Raw genomic sequence first — 20,576 nt, forward strand, 5'->3', positions numbered from 1 at the left:
GTTCCGGGTCTTGCCTATAGCGGTCCCCCCTTATTACCTGAGACAACTCCAGTGCAGAACCTTCTCTTTCATCTGGGGCAAAACCAGGCCCAGGGTACCCCGTAGGGTCCTCTACCTTCACAAGCTACAGGGTGGATTGGGTGTTCCCCAATTTGCCAAATATTATCAAGCGGCTCAATTGGCACAGTTACCCAAGTGGCATGCCAGCCAAGAAGTCCCTCTTTGGGTGTCCCTTGAGGCGGTAGAATGCGATCCCCTTTCTGTTGCCAACCTGTTGTGGCTAGCACCAACAGACCGTCGCTCATTGACTAACCCTATCTTATGCCATTCCCTTCGTCTTTGGAACACACTGAAGTTCAAATACAAGCTCCAGTCGCCCCACAACCCTCTACTGTCCTTTCTAAATAACCCATCTTTCCCGCCAGCCTGGGACTCTCCTTCCTCGTTCCACAGATGGGCATCGGCCGGCCTGGTTAGGGCCCACTCCCTAACCCTGTTTGATGCCTTCAAGACCTTCCAAACACTTAAAGACACGCATAGCCTCCCTGACTCTGAAATCTTCCGCTATCTACAGATTAAACACTTCCTAACTCCATGCCTTCGCACCGACACATCTTTGCCCACCCTGACCTCCTTCGAACACGTTTGCCTCCATGACCCACATACCCGTGGCCTGATCTCCATGCTCTATTCCAGGCTCACAGACCCCCCGGATCGTGCTCCCCCCCCGTACACTGTTAAATGGGAACAAGATTTGGGAATTACGCTTGACCCTGCAGATTGGTCACATATCTGGCAGACGACGAAGGCTGCCTCACAAAATGTGGTAGCCTCAGAGACGAACTACAAAGTTATGATGCGCTGGTACCTAGTGCCAGCACGTATTGTGAAATTCTTACCCACATACTCCCCAGTATGCTTCCGAGGTTGCTCAGCTGTCGGCACGCACTTGCACATCTGGTGGACTTGCCCTAAAGTTCAAACGTTTTGGCGAGCGGTCTTCCAAATCCTTTCTACCCTGACGGAAGTGCCTCTCTCCCCGGACCCCTCGCTAGCTCTATTGAACCTGAAACCTGACAATGTTTCTAAATTTAGGCATAAGCTAATCCTGCAGGTCACCACGGCAGCCAAACAAACTATAGCGAAAGCATGGAAAACACCAAACTTGCCCTTGCCAGAACTCAAACATAGAGTCACCAACGCGATGATCCATGCCAAAATAGAAGCAATCTTAACTGATAAGGTGGAGAAGTTTGACAAACTTTGGCACCCCTGGGTGACCCATTATCTGCCCTCCAACTTTGACGAAGCCCTGATGCTTCCTTAATCGGCTTCCAAACTTCGAATAGATCACACCACTTACTTCCAGTTTCCCCCCCGGCGAACTGTCTTTCCCCCCCCCTCTCTCTCCTACCCCTCTCCCACCCTCCTGTCTCCTTACCTACTCTGTTCCCCTCCTTCCCCCCCCTCTCTTTTTTCATTACTGCTATGAATTCTTTCTTTGCAAACGTTCTTATCTGGTTCCACTGCTATTGTTCAACCACTGGTCATGTGGTAACGGAGAGCTATGTTTCCCCCTGTTCACTGATTGTAACCTCCTGTTCCAGCTGTCTTGGTCCCTGCCCAGGACAGCCCTCTTTGTCCCATGTTTCCCTCCTCCGGGATCTGATTACCCTCTTGAAGTTGCCTAATCACTCGGCGAGTGCTTGTTGGCCTCACCTCTCCTCCTGGGCACAGCTTGTTCCCTTTATGGGGTGCCTGGGGGACGGGCTCCTTCTACCACCCTCCATCCCCAGATCCCCCATTTGTTCATTGCCTTTGTTGTCACCAACTGAGGTTTTCCTGAGGTTACGACTGTTTGTTACTTTATGATTGCTCTCTGTACCCTGTGAGTTGTTACTTGTGTCACTATAACTTTTCAGTGCATGTTACACGTTGTACTGCATTTGTTAATTTCAATAAAAATTTTGAAAGAGAAAAAAAAAAAAAAAAAAAAACATTACTGTTCTGTTTCCTATATGAAAAAGTACATGGGCCCCATGTTGCTAGGTACTTTTTACATCTACTTACGAGATCTGACCTGATCCCCTCACCTCGTGAAATCCAACAATAGCTAAGAAAAAGATGGCTGGTTCATAACAGCAGCTTATTTTGGCTCTAGGGCACTTTCCATTGACCAGCAACTGCAAGAAGAACGCAAAGGGAGGAAGTGGGGGGGAAAGGGGGGGGGGTGTTGGTCAGCCTCTACATTTTTTTTTTTTTTTTTTTTGAATTTCGGTGAATGAAACTAATATTTTTAGAATTTTTTTATTTTAAAATATGGAAGATTGAAAGGCTAGGTTCACGTGAAATCCTCTAGTAAAGAAAAACCACGACCCGGCTGTCAGTTTATGTGTAACTTACCTTCTTTAGCTGTATACAGCAGGTTTCTGTGTCTGTGATATCACTCCTCCTCCTGGCTAAAGTTCTCTGACTTCCTGTTTCCTTCCTTTTGCAGTCCCGATACTATATGTCCCATGATCCTTTCAGCCTCTGTAGTTTTAGGGTGGGCTATGGGAGCCACTTGTACCAGCTGTGGGAGTTTGTGGGTGGGTCTAAGGGTTCTTGTATGCATTTCTGGGCCTTCATGTGGGTGGTAAAAGGGGAGGAATGGAATTGTGTTATCCCCACCCCAACTCCCTTCCTCTGTGCAGTAAATAGGGAATACACAGAAAAACCATTCCCAAGAAAGAAGGTGACGTTGCGACATCAAAAAAAAAAAAAATATATATATATAAAAAAAGTAATGGAAGGTGTGAATGCAAAGTTAATAAACCTTATTTTTTATTAAATTTGGATAAGATTTTTTTTAAATGTGTGTATATATATATATATATATATATATATATATATATATTTTATAGTCAGATCTTTATGGTATACTGTTGCAATGTATCAATGTTGTTGCCACCTATGTACTAATTAAGCAGTATTGTTGTTATCTATCTGTTTTACTTTACATACAGATATGGTTCAAAACTCTGGACAAATATATCCCCAGATGAAGACCCTTGGTCGAAATGTGTAGGGGTTCCTTGGAGTTCATATTTTTTGCCAAAGGAGTGAATAAGTCCTTGCTTATGTTTTGCATTATGTCCAAACTGTGTACACTTTTTTAATCAATTGCTATAATATTGCGTGCCTGTGGTTGTTAGCTGTCATGTCAGCATTGCAATAAAAATGTTTTCATCTGAATTGAATAAAAGATTGCATCCACACCTTCCATTACTTTTTTTTTTTTGGTGTCGCAACGTCCCGTTCCCCATTTATCAATTCCTTCTTGGGAATTGTTTTTCTGTGTATTCAATTTTGGGATAGACACCACAGTTTAAAGTTATAGAGTGGAACTAACCATTGCAGTGAATAGGGAACAAGCAAGAAGTGGAACTTCAGAAAGAGACGTCAGAATTGTCGCTGTCGTCACTTTCCATACCTGATGATGAATTTTCCCACGTATCGCTCAGCTCTTCAAGTAACTTAGTTTCGCTGTTGCTGTTTTCCAGTTCGTCTAAAAGTGCTTTTGCGCAAACAAAAAAAGCTTTTTGGACGCCATGGTTGTTCTCTATTTTCCAGGCACAAAGCACTTGAAAAGTACAGGCAGGGCCCTGGAAAAGTCACCAGATGCAATCCTGTGCTGAAATGGCATGATACAGTGTAATCCGTTAGGATCACAGCTTTGTATCGTGTCATTTGTGTATTTACACTTTTGAATTTGCCACCGGTTCCACTCCCCTGCATCGCAACGCTCACAGGGAAGAGAACCAGAAGGCAAGTGCAGGCATCGGCTGTGCACAGAGCGGGGAGAGAGTGTGAGGGTGGCGGGAGGACGGCGGGGGATCGCAGGGAAGGTGATTAACATTCTGGGGTAATCCCGAGTGTGGCTCGGGGTTACTGCTTTTGGTACTGAAAGTTAACCCTGAGCCACACTCGAGAATACCGCCAGAGTGGTTAAGCAGCTTTCCTGTGTTTTTTTTAAATTGCATGGCAATGAGCATCAGGTTTGCTTTACCATGCGTTTGCATCTGCCTGTTTTCTGAGCACACACGTGTTTAGAAAATGCGGATGCAATGTATGTCAGGCTTGCGTTACAATTTAGGCTGCGTTCTCATTTATGTGTTTCCAAATGCAACCAACACAAAAAGTACCCACTTGGTTGTGTGTTTCACAAGCATATAACAACACGCAGTGTACAAAAACACACACTTTGTGCGCATTTTGAAAATGCACAGCAACGAGAATCACAATTGTGTTAGCATTCATTTGTATCTGCACGTTTCCAAATGCACGGCGACTCGCAAGAAAACGCATGCTTTGGTGAGTGTTTTGTAAACACACAGCAACGTGTGGCTTGTTTGTGTAAAACATATACAAAGTATATTCCCCGTGCCAAGGATAAAAAGATCTAAATAAATTAAATGAATAAATATGTGTATAAATAAATAATTGCAGCAGCAGCTATAGGTAATACAGGAAATAAATGGGAATTAGCTTTTTTAAAAAAGGCTAACTACAGCGCTTGCTGATAAATATTGCCAAACCAATATCACAGTGGTTGGGGTGATGACAAGAATAAATAAATATCATACAGAGATTTAAATAGATATAGCAATATTATAGTAGTCAAAAACCACAAAAATATAAATAACTATGTGAAGAATAATAATTAAAATAAATAAAACGTGACTGTTGGTATATAAAAGTCCAATATATGTAAAGTGACTTGGTGCTCAAGTAGATCAAATAGAGTCCTTATATGATTCAAATGGAATTCAAGGTGCAGGTGCTTAAATGTGATTGTCCTTAATATTCTGTGACATCAATCCATTTCGCCGTGATTTGTGGCTAGATAAAATCACTTACCAGAACCAGTGGGTCCTATGTGCTTTACAGCATGTGGCTCGTTTGCATTACCATTAGTTTGCATCTGTGTGTTTCTGTGCATGTTCTAGTACTACTTTGCGGCATTTGTCACATGTAGGGCAGCCCATTTAAGTGCATGTTTATGCTTGGAAAAACATGCAAGAAACCGCAAACAGGGACATGAGTTTCCTCCATGCTGAGATGTGAACGAAATGTGCTTGGAAGGAAGTTTTTAGGCAGCAAGAATGACCAGGGAGGAGAAGTGAGGTTTAAAAAAAATAACTGTAACCTCGAGACGCGGGAAGATCCACAATAAAATCCATGGCCAGGTGAGAGCAGGGACGGTCCCCATTAGGATTGGGATGCAGTAGACCCATGGGAAGGTGTCGCGGAGATTTGTTCTTGGCACAGATCGAACAAGCAGCCACATACACAGCAACATCAGTGCAGATAGATGGCCACCAGAACTGATGGTTAATAGCCCAGGACAACTGGTTCTTACCAGGATGACCGGCAGTCTTGGAATTGTGGTACGTGCGCAACAGTCTGATGCGCAACCCCTCAGGTACAAAACATTTGCCAGCAGATCTCCCTGTGGGAGCATCAGGTTGGGCAGCCAAGATCTCTTCCCCAAGAGGAGAGGATAAGTTGGTGCGGATGGCAGCCAGGATATGATCCGAAGGTATGACCGGTGTCGGCACAGAGTCCTCCCTGGACAACTCAGAATACTGGCGAGAAAAGGCATCAGCTTTAACATTCTTGGAGCCGGGCAAATAGGAGACCACATAGTTAAAAGGAGACATGAATAAGGCCCATCTGGCCAGACGGGGTGTGAGCCTCTTGGCCTCCGAGAGATACGTCAGATTCTTATGATCAGTGAGAATGAGAACTGGAACCACAGAATCCTCAAGCAAGTGTCTCCAGCCAGGATAATGGCCAAAAGCTCTCTGTCTCCAATCTGGTAATTGCATTCAGCTGGAGACAGCTTCCTAGAGTAAAATCCACAAGGAAGTAAGGGTCCATCAGGTGTCCGACGCTGAGACAGGAGGGTGCCTACTCCAGTCTCAGAAGCAAACACCTCTAGGACAAAGGGCAAACCAGGATTGGGATGAGACAGAATGGGAGCCGAAGTGAAAGCAGACTTGAGGGCCTCGAAAACTTTGGATGGCAGCAGGTGTCAAATTGTGGGGATCGCTGCCCTTCTTAGTCAGATCTGAGATAGGTTTGGCCAAGGAGGAAAAGTTCCTTATAAAATTTCCAATAGAAGTTGGCAAACCCAAGGAAACGCTGAATGGAACGGAGACCACTAGGGTGAGGCCATTGTAGAACAGCTGAAACCTTCTGAGGGTCCATGGAGAAACCTTCAGCAGAAACTATGTTGCCCATGAAGGCAACCTGAGACAGGTGGAATTCACATTTCTCAAGCTTACAGAAAAGCCCATTCTCATGCAACCCTTGCAACACTCGTCTGACATCCAGGTAGTGTGATTCAATGGAGTCCAAGTAAATCAAAATATCGTCCAAATAGACTACCACCCATTGGTGCAACATATTACAAAAGGCATCATTGATGAACTCCTGAAAGACAGCGGGCACACTGCACAAACCAAAGGTCATCACTATATATTCGTAATGACCGGTTCTGGTATTAAACACACTCATCGCCCTCCTTGATCCTTACGAGGTTATATGCAGCCCTTAGGTCAAGCTTGGTAAAGACCATTGCTCCCTTGAGGCGATGGAACAATTCAGTAATTAACAGGTATGCATTATTGACCTTGATGCGATTGAGGCCCCTATAATCAATGCAAGGTCTCAACTCACCTCCCTTTTTCTTTAAGAAGAAAAAATCAACACCCACTAGAGAAGTGGACTTGCTAATGTGCCCCCAGGAAAGTGCATCCGCCACATACTCCTCCATGGCCTTATTCTCCACAAATGAGAGAGGATAAACCCTGCCATGAGGGGGAATGGCACCAGGTTGCAAGTCTATGGCACAATCTCACGGACGATGAGGAGGAAGAGTACCAGTGCACACCTTGTCAAATACATCTTGATACTCATGATATTCAGTAGGCCACACTGAATCTGAGGAGGTAGAAAGTACTTTAGCAGGTCCATGCATACAAACAATGCCACACTGTAGAGACCAAGAGAGGATCTCGACTTACTGCCAATCAAAGGTCGGATTGTGTTTCTGAAGCCGAGGGTACCCAAAAAATAGAGTAGTGTGGGGATGATGAACCTGGAAACAGGCTGACTCCCGGTGAAGAGCCCCTATCGCCATGTCAACCGGAACAGTCTCGTGGGTAACCTGTGCCGGTTGCAGAGGTCTGCCATCAATCGCCTCGATGACCAGTGGAGAAACCTGGGGCTGCAAGTAGCCAAAGAAACTGCTGCCCAGGAGAGGACAACTGTGATTAGCGGTTTATCTTTATGAGAAACCGGGGACGAGGAAATTCCACCTAAGATCTGCCTCCGACAGGACCTTAGGTGCAACTTTTTACGAACGGGTAGGACAAGATTTCAGGAAATGCCCACCAAGGCCGCAATACAGGCACCAGCCCTCCCTCCTCCTAAAGGCTCGCTCAGCCTCAGAAAGGCAAGTGAACCTCAGCTGCATGGGTTCACAGCCGTGGGAGGTGAGGGAGATTTTGGTGGGAAATAAAACGTAGGAGCCAATCTGGTAGGAGGCGCTCCTTAAATGATCATCTCTCCCCAAGCTTGGTATTGATTAAAAGCAGGAAAGATATGAGAGCCTCGAGCTTGTCAGGGGGATTTTTGCCCGCAATCTCGTCCTTCAATGCATCAGAGAGACAATGAGAGAAGACAGCCACCAGAGCCCCTCATTATTCCAGCCCACCTCTGATGCCAGGGTACGAAATTCAATGGCATACTCGGCAATGGTTAGTATACCATGTTGAATGGACAGGAGCAGCTTAGCAGCAGAGGCAGAGCGAGCAGGCACATCGAATACCCTACGAAAGGAGGCAACAAAACTCGGTTAATCACAGGATTATCGTTCTCCCATAAGGAAATCACCCAGGCCAAGGCCTTGTCCGAGAGCAACAAGATTAGGAAGCCCAGCTTTGGACCTGTCAGAGGGAAACGCTTGAGGAACCATCTCAAAATAAATGCCCACTTGGTTTAGAAGCTACGACACTGACTCGGTTCCCCCTCATAACGCTGCGGGAGGGATGCTGAACCAGTCATCCCTCTGGTAATAGCGACTCCCGCTGCAGCTATAGGGGCGGCAACAGGAGCACCAGCAGGAGGAACCTCCGGCCTAGCAGCACCAGGAGCAAGGTGTGCTGTGCGGTCAAGCAATGTCTGGAATGCCTGAGCGAAGTGACCCAAAAGTTGATCTTGATGAACAAGCCTGGTAACCAGCACGGGGACCGTAGGAGCACCTGCATCATCAGGATTCATGGCCCTTGTGTACTGTCAGGGTGCCAGGAAACCAGACCAGACAGCTACATGTCTTTTTTGTCAAAGACATGTAGCTAAATACATTTTGGCCTAAATATATGACAAAAATTTAATATATTGGATATTTTTTAACAGTCAAAGTAGAAAATGTAAATTTTTCGCAAAAGTTTAGCTCTTCATTTATTAATATCGCAAAAAATAAAAGCACAGAGGAGATTAAATACCACCAAAAGAAAGCTCTGTTTGTGGGAAAAAAGGACATAAATTTAGTCTGGGTACAGCATTGCATGACCGCGCAATTGTCAGTTAAAGTCGCACAGTGCCAAGTTGAAAAAAAAGGCCTGGTCTTTGAGAAGCCAAATCTTCCGGGGCTAAAGTGGTTAAACCTTTTGTTTAACTTTTTGTCACCGTTGTGGATCATCTAAGTGCTGCATGGTCTTGATGCTATACAGTAGTCAAGACTAGTGTTGAGCGAACACGGACTGTATTATTCGTGTTCGTACCGAATAATTGGATTTTTTTTACCCGAACACGGACACGGACACTTTACTGTATGTTCGGGTAAAAATCCGTGTTCGGTCGTTTTATTTCCGGGTTTTGCATGCTTTGGCGCTCTTTTCATGGCGGGCTTTCAACAGCCAATCAACAATCGTTTAACTGGTGTGCCTTAAGCCATCCCAGCCATGCCTGCAAATGTCTTAGTAGCTGTGATTGGCCGTCTGAAGCATGTGACCAAGTCTTTATAAGTTCGAGGCAGCCGCCGCAGCAGCGTCATTCTGCTGCTTAGCTAAGGGACAGAGCACACATCAATGTGCTGGCTGCTGATTAGGGAAAGATAGGCAGGAAAAAACCATTTGTGTCCGGATAGAATTGAGGGACAGGTCGGAGTGTTTAGGCAGGGCGAGTTGTAGGCATTTTAGGGATAGAGTCTGCTGAATTATAGGGTCAGTGTCTTCTACAAACTACAATCGATATTGCTGTGTGAGGGGTGGGGTGAATCTGCACTCAATCCTGATCTACGATCTCTTCTCAATCCTGTTAGGGACAGAGTCTGCTGAATTTTAGGGAAACTGTGTTCTACAAACTACAATCGATATTGCTGTGTGGTGTGGGATTGGAGATAGGCAGGTGTCAGTGATCCACATCCATTTTTCTGTGTGTGAGCTGCAGTGAACACAATCTTTTTGGGCTGCAGTGAACACAATCTTTTTGGGCTGCAGTGAACACAATCTTTTTGGGCTGCAGTGAACACAATCTTTTTGGGCTGCAGTGAACACAATCTTTTTGGGGTGCAGTGAACAAAATCTTTTTGGGGTGCAGTGAACACAATCCTTTTTGGTGTGCAGTGAACACAATCTTTGTGGGGTGCAGTGAACAAAATCCTTTGTGGGGTGCAGTGAACACAATCTTTTTGGGGTGCAGTGAACAAAATCCTTTTTGGGGTGCAGTGAACAACATCCTTTTTGGGGTGCAGTGAACACAATCTTTTTGGGGTGCAGTGAACAAAATCCTTTGTGGGGTGCAGTGAACACAATCTTTTTGGGGTGCAGTGAACACAATCTTTTTGGGGTGGAGTGAACAACATCCTTTTTGGGGTGCAGTGAACAAAATCCTTTTTGGGGTGCAGTGAACAAAATCATTTTTGGGGTGCAGTGAACACAATCTTTTTGGGGTGCAGTGAACACAATCTTTGTGGGGTGCAGTGAACACAATCTTTTTGGGGTGGAGTGAACAACATCCTTTTTGGGGTGCAGTGAACAACATCCTTTTTGGGGTGCAGTGAACACAATCTTTTTGGGGTGCAGTGAACACAATCTTTGTGGGGTACAGTGAACAGAATCTTTGTGGGGTGCAGTGAACACAATCTTTGGGGGGTACAGTGAACACAATCTTTTTGGGGTGCAGTGAACACAATCTTTGTGGGGTGCAGTGAACACAATCTTTTTGGGGTGGAGTGAACAAAATCATTTTTGGGGTGCAGTGAACAACATCCTTTTTGGGGTGCAGTGATCAAAATCCTTTTTGGGGTGCAGTGAACACAATCTTTTTGGGGTGCAGTGAACAAAATCCTTTGTGGGGTGCAGTGAACAGAATCTTTGTGGGGTGCAGTGAACACAATCTTTGGGGGGGTACAGTGAACACAATCTTTTTGGGGTGCAGTGAACACAATCTTTGTGGGGTACAGTGAACAGAATCTTTGTGGGGTGCAGTGAACACAATCTTTGGGGGGTACAGTGAACACAATCTTTTTGGGGTGCAGTGAACACAATCTTTGGGGGGTACAGTGAACACAATCTTTTTGGGGTGCAGTGAACACAATCTTTGTGGGGTGCAGTGAACACAATCTTTGGGGGGGTACAGTGAACACAATCTTTTTGGGGTGCAGTGAACAACATCCTTTTAGGGTGCAGTGAACACAATCTTTGTGGGGTGCAGTGAACAACATCCTTTTAGGGTGCAGTGAACACAATCTTTGTGGGGTACAGTGAACAGAATCTTTGTGGGGTGCAGTGAACACAATCTTTGGGGGGTACAGTGAACACAATCTTTGTGAGGTGCAGTGAACACAATCTTTGTGGGGTGCAGTGAACACAATCATTGTGGGGTGCAGTGAACTCAATCTTTGTGGGGTACAGTGAACACAATCTCATACTTCTGAAGATTTGAGGGTGCTGCCTGTTCCATACTCCCCCTACTCCTCATCTAGCCTTTTAGGGGTACAAACAATAGTAATTGGGGCCTAGTGTGGTTGTGTACGTGTGATATACATACACTTTTTTTGGATCATATTTTCTATTCCGCTATTTAATCAAAAACCTTTGGGGATCAGTTAAATTGGGGGATAGTCTGTGTTGGTACGTGTGAGAGAGATCCACCTTTCCAAGTTGTTGGGGTTCATCTCATACTTCTGAAGGTTTGAGGGTGCTGCCTGTTCCATACTCCCCCTACTCCTAGCCTTTTAGGGGTACAAACAATAGTAATTGGGGCCTAGTGTGGTTGTGTACGTGTGATATACATACACTTTTTTTGGATCATATTTTCTATTCCGCTATTTAATCAAAAACCTTTGGGGATCAGTTAAATTGGGGGATAGTCTGTGTTGGTACGTGTGAGAGAGATCCACCTTTCCAAGTTGTTGGGGTTCATCTCATACTTCTGAAGGTTTGAGGGTGCTGCCTGTTCCATACCCCCCCTACTCCTCATCTAGCCTTTTAGGGGTACAAACAATAGTAATTGGGGCCTAGTGTGGTTGTGTACGTGTGATATACATACACTTTTTTTGGATCATATTTTCTATTCCGCTATTTAATCAAAAACCTTTGGGGATCAGTTAAATTGGGGGATAGTCTGTGTTGGTACGTGTGAGAGAGATCCACCTTTCCAAGTTGTTGGGGTTCATCTCATACTTCTGAAGGTTTGAGGGTGCTGCCTGTTCCATACCCCCCCCCTACTCCTCATCTAGCCTTTTAGGGGTACAAACAATAGTAATTGGGGCCCAGTGTGGTTGTGTACGTGTGATATACATACACTTTTTTTGGATCATATTTTCTATTCCGCTATTTAATCAAAAACCTTTGGGGATCAGTTAAATTGGGGGATAGTCTGTGTTGGTACGTGTGAGAGAGATCCACCTTTCCAAGTTGTTGGGGTTCATCTCATACTTCTGAAGGTTTGAGGGTGCTGCCTGTTCCATACCCCCCCTACTCCTCATCTAGCCTTTTAGGGGTACAAACAATAGTAATTGGGGCCCAGTGTGGTTGTGTACGTGTGATATACATACACTTTTTTTGGATCATATTTTCTATTCCGCTATTTAATCAAAAACCTTTGGGGATCAGTTAAATTGGGGGATAGTCTGTGTTGGTACGTGTGAGAGAGATCCACCTTTCCAAGTTGTTGGGGTTCATCTCATACTTCTGAAGGTTTGAGGGTGCTGCCTGTTCCATACCCCCCCTACTCCTCATCTAGCCTTTTAGGGGTACAAACAATAGTAATTGGGGCCTAGTGTGGTTGTGTACGTGTGATATACATACACTTTTTTTGGATCATATTTTCTATTCCGCTATTTAATCAAAAACCTTTGGGGATCAGTTAAATTGGGGGATAGTCTGTGTTGGTACGTGTGAGAGAGATCCACCTTTCCAAGTTGTTGGGGTTCATCTCATACTTCTGAAGGTTTGAGGGTGCTGCCTGTTCCATACCCCCCCTACTCCTCATCTAGCCTTTTAGGGGTACAAACAATAGTAATTGGGGCCTAGTGTGGTTGTGTACGTGTGATATACATACACTTTTTTTGGATCATATTTTCTATTCCGCTATTTAATCAAAAACCTTTGGGGATCAGTTAAATTGGGGGATAGTCTGTGTTGGTACGTGTGAGAGAGATCCACCTTTCCAAGTTGTTGGGGTTCATCTCATACTTCTGAAGGTTTGAGGGTGCTGCCTGTTCCATACCCCCCCTACTCCTCATCTAGCCTTTTAGGGGTACAAACAATAGTAATTGGGGCCCAGTGTGGTTGTGTACGTGTGATATACATACACTTTTTTTGGATCATATTTTCTATTCCGCTATTTAATCAAAAACCTTTGGGGATCAGTTAAATTGGGGGATAGTCTGTGTTGGTACGTGTGAGAGAGATCCACCTTTCCAAGTTGTTGGGGTTCATCTCATACTTCTGAAGGTTTGAGGGTGCTGCCTGTTCCATACCCCCCCTACTCCTCATCTAGCCTTTTAGGGGTACAAACAATAGTAATTGGGGCCTAGTGTGGTTGTGTACGTGTGATATACATACACTTTTTTTGGATCATATTTTCTATTCCGCTATTTAATCAAAAACCTTTGGGGATCAGTTAAATTGGGGGATAGTCTGTGTTGGTACGTGTGAGAGAGATCCACCTTTCCAAGTTTTTGGGGTTCATCTCATACTTCTGAAGATTTGAGGGTGCTGCCTGTTCCATACCCCCCCCTACTCCTCATCTAGCCTTTTAGGGGTACAAACAATAGTAATTGGGGCCTAGTGTGGTTGTGTACGTGTGATATACATACACTTTTTTTGGATCATATTTTCTATTCCGCTATTTAATCAAAAACCTTTGGGGATCAGTTAAATTGGGGGATAGTCTGTGTTGGTACGTGTGAGAGAGATCCACCTTTCCAAGTTGTTGGGGTTCATCTCATACTTCTGAAGGTTTGAGGGTGCTGCCTGTTCCATACTCCCCCTACTCCTAGCCTTTTAGGGGTACAAACAATAGTAATTGGGGCCTAGTGTGGTTGTGTACGTGTGATATACATACACTTTTTTTGGATCATATTTTCTATTCCGCTATTTAATCAAAAACCTTTGGGGATCAGTTAAATTGGGGGATAGTCTGTGTTGGTACGTGTGAGAGAGATCCACCTTTCCAAGTTGTTGGGGTTCATCTCATACTTCTGAAGGTTTGAGGGTGCTGCCTGTTCCATACCCCCCCTACTCCTCATCTAGCCTTTTAGGGGTACAAACAATAGTAATTGGGGCCTAGTGTGGTTGTGTACGTGTGATATACATACACTTTTTTTGGATCATATTTTCTATTCCGCTATTTAATCAAAAACCTTTGGGGATCAGTTAAATTGGGGGATAGTCTGTGTTGGTACGTGTGAGAGAGATCCACCTTTCCAAGTTGTTGGGGTTCATCTCATACTTCTGAAGGTTTGAGGGTGCTGCCTGTTCCATACTCCCCCTACTCCTCATCTAGCCTTTTAGGGGTACAAACAATAGTAATTGGGGCCCAGTGTGGTTGTGTACGTGTGATATACATACACTTTTTTTGGATCATATTTTCTATTCCGCTATTTAATTTAACTGGGCCTCCATGCGAGACCTGTGTGCCTTGTTGCGCTGTTTTGAGTACTCCACCAACATGGCCAGTGGCAATGACGCCGTTCTCAGCTTAACTATCCCACTTCTATGCCTCCTTGAAAAAACAATTCGGGCGATGATGGAAGAGGATGTGGCATAGGATGAGGAGGAGGAGGAGGATGAAGAGGTAACATTTCCAAGGCTTTCAGGGCAGTCATTCGCAAGGGGCTCCGAGGGTGGGTTCCTGCACACGCAAACGCCAGGGACGCAATTGTCCAGCAGGGGCACAGTTCTGGAGGATGAGGAGGATGAGGAGGAGGAGGAGCTGGAGGAGGAGATGGAACCATGTTCACAGCAGGGTGGCACCCAGGCCAGCTCATGGCCATCACTGGTGCGTGGCTGGGGGGATACAGAGGACACGGACGATACACCTCCCACAGAGGACAGCCTTTCGTTGCCTCTGGGCAGCCTGGCACACATGAGCGATTACATGCTGCAGTGTCTCCACAACGACCGCCGAGTTGCCCACATTCTAACTTGTGCTGATTACTGGGTGGCCACGCTGCTGGATCCCCGTTACAAGGACAACGTACCGTCCTTAATTCACTCACTGGAGCGCGATCGCAAGATGCGCGAGTACAAGCGCACGCTGGTAGACGCCATGCTGCTGGCATTCCCATCTGACAGCGGGGCCACAGTGGAAGCACAAGGCAGAGGAGGAGGAGGAGGAGGTCGCCAACGCAACCAGGGCACCGCCAGCACCTCAGAAGGCAGGGTTAGCATGGCCGAAATGTGGAAAAGCTTTGTCAGCACGCCACAACAAACAGCAGCACCAGCAGCTCAGATGGAACGTCTTAGCAGGAGGCAGCATTTTACCAACATGGTGGAGCAGTATGTGTGCACACGCCTACATGTAGTGAATGACGGGTCTGCCCCCTTCAACTTCTGGGTCTCCAAATTGGGCACATGGCCTGAGCTTGCCCTTTACGCCTTGGAGGTGCTGGCGTGCCCTGCAGCCAGTGTATTATCTGAACGGGTATTTAGCACGGCTGGGGGCGTTATAACAGACAAGCGCAGCCGCCTGTCCAGAGACAATGTGGACAAGCTCACGTTCATTAAAATGAACCAGGCATGGATCCCACGGGACTTTTCCGTACCTTATGCAGAATAGCAATGGATACCGACCTTACCCACCCATTGTTCCATTTTTGCTCTTTCTCACTCTTTTGGGGTGTACCCTCATTTAAAATTTTTGAAAAGAAGCAGTGTTGGCTACCTCGTCCTCCTCCTCAGGGCCAGATTAATGTAGGGGCTATTGGAGCTGCAGCTCCAGGCCCCTACCTTTTATATAGGCCCCGGGTTGGCCATATTCACTGTTACCGCTCTTCTGTCACTTGTAAACACAGAAGTCTGGCTTCTATGCTCGCTTCCCCAGGCAGCACCCTCAGAACCTCCCCACACAGCGTGAAGGCCGGACAAGGAGGGACAGTTGGCGATGCATGGATGTGTTTATGGGCTTCAGAGACAGCATCCCATGTTGAATTAGGCATGCATGGCTGCACCCTTCCTCCTCTGGGTGCATGGCAAGGCACGGCCCTTAAGGCCCTTCAAAATCCTCAGCACCAAGCCCATGATGCTGTTAATCCGGCCCTGGTCCTCCTCCACCGCCGCTTCCACCTACACCGCCCATAGGTGTGCGCAGCCTATTGCATTAAGGTGTGCACCCCAAAGTTGAAATACACATGCATGTGTTTGCCAGCAGGGAGAGTAATGTATCGGGGCCATGTACCTGTAGGCAAGGAGAAATAGAGCAGAGCAGGTCCCAGGGAGATCTTTCCCATCTCCTCACTGGCAATGCTATGTGCCCTAGGTGATTAGGGTGTGCCCAGGCACACCCAGCACACCCTGTGCGCACGCCTATGTCACCGCCACATCCACCACCACCTCAACCTCCCTCCTACTCCATATGGGCCTCGTCCTTCAGAGATGAAGAAGAACATTGTTTTATTTTTCTGTTTTTTTTGTTGTTTTAAGTTATTTCCCTATCCACATTTGTTTGCAGAGCACTTGCCATGCTCTTAATTACGTTTTGCTGCCATTTGCAGCACTCTAGCCCTTTCCTTTGGTGTTTTAGAGCCATTTTAGTGCCTTAAAGTTCGGGTCCCCATTGACTTCAATGGGGTTCGGTGTCCGGGAAAAGTTCGGTAAAAGTCCGGGACACGGACCCGGACTTTTTTTTAAAGTTCGGCCGAACCCGTCGAACACGGACATCTAGGTGTCCGCTCAACCCTAGTCAAGACCAATAACATTTGGTGAGTGGCCCATTCATAACCACTTTTGGATTCCTTCTGTCGGTGAAGTCTAGTTATTACATGACTGACGGGGAAGATTACTTCTAGCACCTGTACTTTACTTTGCACAGAACTGTTTTCTATATTCTTAAGATATCTCATCAAGTTTGCATTGGACTATTTACTCATTTGTTATCACAGTCCTATATATCACCAACCATAATACTTATTTATTTAGCATATTTATTAATTCATTCATTTTTCTAGACACGGAGCACTTTTATTAATATCACGTTATATTTATGCACATATGCAATTTGTATGAATTTATGGAATTATATTGTATTGAGTATTTATGTACAATTTTAATTTTAGGCAAGCGCTAAAGGTAGCTCCTCTATGAGAGGCTAAATTATTTTCTAGGCTATACAGAGTGTCACATGGTTCAAAGACACAACTAAACCCAGAAATATCAGGGGATCTGCAGACAACAGAGCAACTTGGTACAGATGTATGATCTATGCTGGGATTGATCATTCCATTCAGTTTTAATGAAAAGAAAGCTTAGCTTTAATGATAACATGCCTTGGAAGGACTGTTTGTCGAGATAAGGAGACACTGTTGACATCCAATTACCCAGAACAATGAAGAAATTTGTCTAGTAAATAGGTAATAGGGGAAGGTGGGGGTAGATTCTGTGACAAACAAATCATTCAATCATATGCCATGGCCCTATCCCCCAATGTTTAAACAATTGGAAAAGGAACCTCCACCCTTACTCCCAAAGAGGAGGGGCCAAGGGTACCCTTGGGAGTAAGGGTGGAGGTTCCTTTTCCCATTGTCTTGTAAATAGACCTGGTGGTAGAGAAAGCCCAGTTATGATGAATGGGTTCAATCAAATGTGACATCATTTTATTTTCCTACAAACAAGACAAAGTTAAGTAAAATCCTTGGTCTATGTTGACGAGAAGTCAGAAATCACATACACGGCATTGTGAATGAGGCCACATCTGGCCAGGTGAAGGAGCGTAAACAATCTGGTATCCCCAGTCAATGATAACAACCAAAGAAACATGGGATAAATATTTTGGGAAGGAGCTTGAAACCCCCCAACCCCCCCCCCCCCCAAAGAATGATATATTTCAGGATTGCATAAAATAAAACTTGATATATTTGGGACATCGTAGAAACAAACTAAAACATGTAGAGTATTAGGAACTCTTGTGAATTCATATATATATATATAAGCAATATGAAACATATTATCTCAAAAGGACTAAAAAAAAAAAAGAAGCTATAATTTCAATTTATTTTTTTTATCTACTTGTTGTACTCCTTATCAGTGTTATGCGAAGTATGTGTGTCAAATAGTAGTTTAAAGTGCACAAATTATTTTTATGTGTATAATTAATATTTTAATAGCTATGTCTGAAATTATACCTCTGTGTATAAAAAATATTCCATTTAAATGCTGCTACCACAAATTAGAAAGACATTTTATGTTTTCAGGCCAACCAACATAGTTGAATCCTTTATAGAAAATTATTAATTCATCAAATAAAAGCTTATTAGTTAATAATAAGGGGTTAGTAACTAGAAAATTCACTTCTCCTGAAAACTAAAATAGACATTTCTAGTCTCAGAGTGCAATCCGGTGGTCAAGTGAGCTAATGCTTGTTTAACCAGTTCTGGACCGGAAGAATTTGCCCCCTTAATGACCAGGCCATTTTTTGGGATTCAGCACTGCGTTATTTTAACGGAAAATTGCACGGTCGTGCCACGCTGTACCAAAATAAAATTGATGTCCTTTTTTTTCCACAAATAGAGCTTTCTTCTGGTGGTATTTGATCACCTGTGCAATTTTTATTTTTTGCGCTATAAACAAAAAAAGAGCGACAATTCTGAAAAAAAAAAACAAAACAATATTTTTCATATTCTGCTATAAAACATTCCAAAAAAGATTAAAAATAAATTTTCTTCATCCTTTTAGGCCAATTTGTATTCCGCTACATAGGTAAAAAAATCGCAATAAGGGTATTTTGATTGGTTTGCTCAAATGTTATCGTGTCTACAAACTAGGGGAAAGATTTATGTCATTTTTATTTATTTTTTCTTTTTACTAGCAATGGTAAAAATGATAGATCTACTGTGTTTTTAAACTCACTAAGTGGATACTTTAATTCAAACTTCCTCAGCCTCTTGCAATTTCCTGTAGAGAAGCAGTGTAACGGATCCACCAGCACCACGACTGGGTACGACAAGGCTCCAGGTTCCGTGGGTGACCCTCTCTTTCCCCAGAGAGTGAAGAAGGAACAAGCTCTTACACAAGCTCTTACAAGAGCTTAGTGATTATCCAAGGGAGTATAAGGAGCATTGCAATCCCTTGCAGTAGCTTCCCCCAATGAGAGACAGGACTCTAGATTGAGGATGAAGTATATCTCTTTATTGAACAAGAAACAGACTTATACATATATACAGTTTTCACCCCCACAAGGTTACCGCCCAGGTGGACCTTGTGGAGAACAGGACAGGACATTCACAATCCAATGAAAACAGAGTTTTACACTCCCATACAGTGTACACAATCCCTCCCCTCTGCCTGATTACAGTAGCATATGCAGATGAAAGTGTATACAGAAACATAATGAACCTAAACAAATTATCTAACCACCTGGACAGAACAATGTGAGGTCAATACCATTTAACAATGGGACAGGCACAATCCATATTCCATTTCAATACACAAACAATAGGGAAGCCTGTCTGGCATGCAGGGACATGGAATACACACATTATTTAGGAGTCAGACTTCATGGCAATGGTCTATAACAGTCTAATGCCCCGTACACACGTGCAGATTATCTGCAGACTTTTGTCTGCAGACTTACCTTTTCTATGTAGTGCAAGGGCCTGCCGGATTGCATACAAATTGAAAGTGTTTAGGTTTGACCTCATATTATATGGTTTTGGTAAGTCTACAGACAAAAGTCTGCAGATAATCTGCACGTGTGTATGGGGCATTAGTCTCCCAGTGTGAAGTGGGAATAAATCTTCATATTTCTATATGAAGATATTGCTGACAAATATTACTGTCCCATCTGAAGCAATTCAAACCATTAATTATCTGTCTTTCACTCCCAATCAGCATTCAGTATCAGGAATCAATCAAATATGCTGCGGGGTTGCGAACTAATAGCCCAGTGTGACAGAGAGATGAGTTACTTTCCGCTTACTGGTTTATGGTTTTTCAGTGTAAATTTATTGAAGGTATTAAAATATATGGTACCTTCTTCTGATAAAAAAAAAAAAAAAAAAAATATATATATATATATTAGTGTTGAGCGAACACGGACTGTATTATTCGTGTTCGTACTGAATAATTGGATTTTTGTTACCCCAACACGAACACGGACACTTTACTGTATATTCGGGTAAAAATCCGTGTTCGGTCGTTTTATTTCCGGGTTTTGCATGCTTTGGCGCTCTTTTCATGGCGGGCTTTCAACAGCCAATCAACAATCGTTTAACTGGTGTGCCTTAAGCCATCCCAGCCATGCCTGCAAATGTCTCAGTAGCTGTGATTGGCCGTCTGAAGCATGTGACCAAGTCTTTATAAGTTCGAGGCAGCCGCAGCGGCGTCATTATGCTGCTTAGATCAGGGACAGAGCACACATCAACGTGCTGGCTGCTGATTAGGGAAAGATAGGCAGGAAAAAACCATTTGTGTCCGGATAGAATTGAGGGACAGGTCGGAGTGTTTAGGCAGGGCGAGTTGTAGGCATTTTAGGGATAGAGTCTGCTGAATTATAGGGTCAGTGTCTTCTGCAAACTACAATCGATATTGCTGTGTGGGGGGTGGGGTCTGCACTCAATCCTGATCTACGATCTCTTCTCAATCCTGTTAGGGAGAGGCTGCTGCTAAATTTTAGGGTCAGAGTGTTCTACAAACTACAATCGATATTGCTGTGTGGGGTGGGGTCTGCACTTAGTTCTCCTGATCTACGATCTCTTCTCAATCCTGTTAGGGACAGAGTCTGCTGAATTTTAGGGAAACTGTGTTCTACAAACTACAATCGATATTGCTGTGTGGTGTGGGATAGGAGATAGGCAGGTGTCA

This window comes from Pelophylax lessonae (assembly GCF_965119305.1).
Source record: "Pelophylax lessonae genome assembly, chromosome: 5".
In the NCBI taxonomy this organism is placed as follows: Eukaryota; Metazoa; Chordata; class Amphibia; order Anura; family Ranidae; genus Pelophylax; species Pelophylax lessonae.